Raw genomic sequence first — 5,342 nt, 5'->3', positions numbered from 1 at the left:
GTAGATCAGACCAGAGATGCGCTTCACGCCGCCCCTGCGAGCCAGGCGGCGGATCGCGGGCTTCGTGATGCCCTGGATGTTGTCGCGCAACACCTTGCGGTGCCGCTTGGCGCCACCCTTGCCGAGCCCCTTTCCTCCCTTGCCGCGGCCAGTCATCTCTTCTAAATCCTCAAAAAAGCTCAGGCAAGCAAAACGTCTGCTGCAGCGGCTGGCTCCTCACCCGGCGCTAGCGAGTCGGCTACGGTCTGCGCCCAGCGCACGCGCCAGCCCCCCTATATAGACTCTGGCCCGCCCTCCCCCCACCACGCGCAACCGAGGGCATATAAGCGCACCACGGTGGCTGGCGCGCGCCCGTCGCCCCAGACGCCGAGTGAGCGCGGAAAGCTGCGGACGGAGCGCGCAGGCACGTTGCACACGAGGCAGCAGAAGAAGCCGGCGCGCACGCACCTCCACACGCTGACGATCGGAGATGGCCGGACGCAGGAAGGGCGGCAAGATTGCGGCAGCGCTGGAACTCCTGGTCGACGCGATCGGCAACGATCGCGGACGCAGACGGCGCCACAGAACGAAGCAGCGCACGGAGCAGCAATGCTTCAAGTGCCAACGGATGGGGCACATTGCAAAGGTGTGCAGGGGCACATTAGCGTGTCTGAAGTGTGCCGAGGCACACGACACACGAAACTGCACCAAGCCCCGCGACGCAGCTGCCAAGTGCGTGAATTGTGGCGGTGCCCACGCCGCAAACTCACGCAGCTGCGCCTACGTGCGGGGCTACAGAAACAAGATGGCCGCCCCACGCCCTGGCGTCGAGACGGACGTCCCACCCCCCCGTTCCCACGGGAGTGGTGGTCCATGCCGTCGAGAAGCCGCCACGGACGACGCACTGGCTGCCTTCCACACTGCCCTTGCGGCCGAGAGGGCCGCCATGAGGGAGGAACTCGTAGCTGTTCACCGTCAGCTGCAACAGCTGCGTGAGGAGCTGCGGGTCCTCAAGAAGACGCCTACCCCCACCGCCAGCTCCACTGCGAGTCGGCAAGCAGGGGTCGACGCCTCCACCCAGACGGAGCCACCTGCGCCGCCAGTTGACGAGACGGGCGTCGTAGTGGCTCCCATGGACATCGAGGTGGAGCAGCCTGCTCTCCCTCCCGACGGGGAGGTCGAGCCGCGGGCACACGACGAGGAGGCGCACACCGAGACACCACCACTTGCTGCAGCGGAGGCTGGATGGCTGCCGCTCCCCAAGGCGGGCAGCGTGCAGCCAGTGCTGCAGAAGGTCGCCGCGTCTCTTCGTGACGGGTCATACCCGCACCTAGACAACCCCTATCCGTTCACTCCGCCCGACAGGACGAAACCGGCCCTTCCTCACCAGCCCTACGAACCAGTCAGGACCAACAAGGCTCTCAGAGGACTGGTATCGAGGAAGGACCTAAACATCATCAACAAGCACCCTGTCTTCACGCCCACGGACTGGGAACTCATCTTCGAGGCCTCAGCACCGGGCGTGACGCCTGGGAAACCGAGTCCACGAATAGAAGACCATCCAGCTTACCAGGAACTCATGGAACTCGGAAAGCTCGGAGAGAACCTCACCAAGGAGGCAATGGTTCAATACATTCTACGAAATAAAGATTTCGTAGATAACCCACGACCCCTACAGCCAATGGATGCTACGCATCCGTCAGGCCAGCCCGAATAAGCCAGTACCCTCTCGTACCAGCACGTCAATTTCAGCAGGAATAGCACCTAGATGCTTACACTGCACCATCTCGAGCATAGGATTGCTCGCTAGTAGAAGTGAGTGAGTGGCGCGCGCCCGTGTCGTCAAGGCAGCACCCGACGCAGCACCTCGCTCGCCTCCACGCCGCTCCGCTACCGCTATGGCCCGCACAAAGCAAACGGCCCGCAAGTCCACCGGCGGAAAGGCGCCGCGCAAACAGCTCGCCACCAAGGCGGCGAGGAAGAGCGCGCCCGCCACCGGCGGCGTCAAGAAGCCCCACCGCTACAGGCCGGGCACCGTCGCCCTGCGAGAAATCAGGCGCTACCAGAAGAGCACAGAGCTGCTCATCCGCAAGCTGCCATTCCAGCGCCTAGTGCGCGAGATCGCCCAGGACTTCAAGACCGACCTGCGCTTCCAGAGCTCCGCGGTCATGGCCCTGCAGGAGGCCAGCGAGGCCTACCTCGTCGGCCTCTTCGAAGACACCAACCTGTGCGCAATCCACGCCAAGCGCGTCACCATCATGCCCAAGGACATCCAGCTCGCGCGCCGCATCCGCGGCGAGCGCGCCTAAACACCGCGCCAGCCGCTGGGCACCGCCCACGCACGCAAACAAACAAAACGGCCCTTTTAAGGGCCACTAACATCACTCCGTCGCGAGCAAACTTTGTCGGTCGCCTCTCGCCCCACAACCAGAGAACCAAAGACAAAACACCGCTTCCACTTCCCGTCCGTCCGCCACAGCCGCTCTCCTCTGCCAGCTTGCTGGCGCGCGCAACAATCAATCAACATCATCCCTCCCCGGCGCGGCGCTCAAAGCGCACAACACCCATCGGCCGACGCCGTCAACCACACGGGTGGCTGGCCGGCCGCCGCTTCGTTTCGAAACAAACAAACAAACAAAACAAAAACCCGCACCAACGGCCAGCCAGGCACGCAGGCTCGTCCAACGCCACCGACCCTTTCCACATCTCAACGTCCCCCGCCCCCGTTGCAAGAACACACACACAACCAAGACAAGACACATCCGAGGAGAAGGCAGGCAAACAGACAGACAAACCAAAGTATTCAAACAACATGACACAAACCAACCGTCGGCCGGCCGCGACCAAAAACGGCGACAAGCAACCGCTACCGCCGCCCGCACCCGCCACCGACCCCCCGCAATCCAACCACCACGGCACGCAAACAGTATCCACACACGGGCATACAGAAACGCCAGACGGCACAACCACACCGCAACACGACAATCAAAACCTTCCCGACGTGCTTTGATGGCCCTGAGAAGGGCCGTTTTGGGCCGCGCGTCTCTTGCGCGCCACTAGACGACGGGGACGGGGGGTGGGGACGACGGAGTCAACCGCCAACCCTTCCTTTCCTTTCCCATTCCTTTCTTCTTCTCCTCTACTTCTTCTTCTTGGGCGACGCCTTCGCCTTAGACGGCGTCGTCGCCTTCTTCGGGCGCGGCGCCTTCGGCTTCTTCGTCGGAACCTTGGCGGCCTTCTTCGCCTTCGACGGCGACTTGGCCTTGGCCGGCTTGGCAGCAGCCGCCTTCTTCGCACCGGCGGGAGCGGCCGACGCCGCAGACGCCTTCTTGGCGGCGCCCGCCTTCCGACCAGTCGCCGCCTTCACGCCACCAGCCTTCTTTGCGCCGGCCGCACGGGCACCCTTCTTCTCCTTGCTGGCCGGAGCGGCGCGCTTCTTCTTGGCACCGCCAGCACGAGCCTTGCCGCCCTCAGCCGCCCCGCCGGCAAGCTTGAAAGAGCCGGACGCGCCCTTCCCCTTCGTCTGCACCAGCTCGCCCGCCACCACGGCCGACTTGAGGTACTTCTTGATAAACGGCGCCAGCTTCTCCGCGTCCAGCTTGTAGTGCGCGGCAATGTACTTCTTGATCGCCTGCAGCGACGATCCGCCGCGCTCCTTCAGACTCTTGATGGCGGCCGTCACCATCTCAGAGGTGCGCGGGTGCGCAGGCTTGGCGCGCGGCTTCTTCGCAGACGACGCAGACTTTGCCTTCTTCGTAGTGCCGGTGGCGGCGGGTGCCGCAGCAGTCTCGTTCGTAGCCGCCTGATCTGCCATTTCGACGACGCGCGTTAACACACAACACAGCGAGCAGCGAGAGCGAGAAGAGACACGCAGCGAGCGGAGCGCACAGCAGAGGAATAGCCGCCTCGCGCCACAGGCCCAGCCAGTGTCGCGGGCGGGCGCGGACGGCCGAGAGAGCGGCCGCCACTCTGCGCGCCGCCGCGCCGCGCCTCCCGCGCTTGCTACCGCCCAACGTCCGACAGCCTGTGCGGAGCAGCCCCACACCTGCGCCACAACCACCCGCGCCTTTCAAACCACCGAGGATGGGGCTACACACAGCCACACCACAGTCGCCAACCAGTCGCCACGGCAGCGCCGCAAACCACGGCCAAACTGCAGCCACCGCGCGCTACAGCCTGGGTCGGCCCGCCGAGAATCGCCGCCCACGCCCAAATGCCGCCCCCACAGCCCCAGCCGGCGACCGGCCACAATGGCCAAACCTTCGGCAAAGGCCCCACACCGTCGCCGCGGCAGCCCGGCCAGCGCGGCCGGCGCCACAGCCACACAAGAGGAGGCGTGCGGCGATGACGGCCGTGCAAACGCACCTCCGCCGCCCCATCGCCCTCCCACCGTTTCCCGATCGGCCCGCAGCCGTCGGGCCACGTCCTCCTCCTCTCGCCCGCCAACATTCACAGCCCTTTCGTTCGTTTCCCAACAATTTCAATTGTGCCCGCCGCAAAAAACGGGCGCCGCCTGCAAAGCAACATGCTCCGCCGGAGCGCCCCTCGCCGCTTACGAGCCAACCCCTCGCCCGAGGCAAACCGAAATCCGCAACTACAGACCAACCCAATCTGCCGTCAGCACACACGACAGCCAACATCACGCGTTACGAGTTAGACATTAGGTTCACACGTCTCGGTTAGGTTCGGTGGACGTGGGTTGGGTTAAGGGCACTTGGGTTAGGTTAAGCATTCAAAACACACGTCAGGCGTCAGAGGTTAGGTTAGGTTACGTTACATTAAGGTTAGGTTAGGTTAGGTTAGGTTAGGGGCACTTGGGTTAGGTTAAGGGTCGGTGTTAGGTTAAGCGTCAAACTTAGGTTAAGCATTCAAACCACACGTCGGGCGTCCGAGGTTAGGTTAGGTTAGGTTAGGTTAGGTTAAGGCCACTTGGGTTAGGTTAAGCCTCAAACTTAGGTTAAGCATTCAAACACACGTCGGGCGTCAGGTGGCCGCAGCAGCCGCACCTACCTACCCACCCACCCACCCACCCACCTCACGGCCGGACAGCTTGGCTTACTTGGCGCTGAGGCTGACCTCACCGCACCTCACCTCACGCTACGCAACGCTACACAGGTTCGGTTCGCTCAGCTTAGGCTTAGAGCTTAAGCGCCGAGGTCGGATTACGTTGGTTCACCTTCGGGCGCCACACTTTGGGTGTAAAGGTCGCGTCGGGTCGTCGGCACGCCGCAAAAACAAAAACAAAAGCGAAGCCACAGACAACGCCGACAAACGGGCAGCACGACCACGACCAGATACCGAGACACACGGACCACCCACCGGCCAAAGGGCACCAAACAACAAACCAGAGCACCACGTGTCGA

This window comes from Schistocerca cancellata, chromosome 9 (assembly GCF_023864275.1).
Source record: "Schistocerca cancellata isolate TAMUIC-IGC-003103 chromosome 9, iqSchCanc2.1, whole genome shotgun sequence".
NCBI classification, from domain to species: Eukaryota; Metazoa; Arthropoda; class Insecta; order Orthoptera; family Acrididae; genus Schistocerca; species Schistocerca cancellata.
This window is presented reverse-complemented; position numbering follows the sequence as displayed.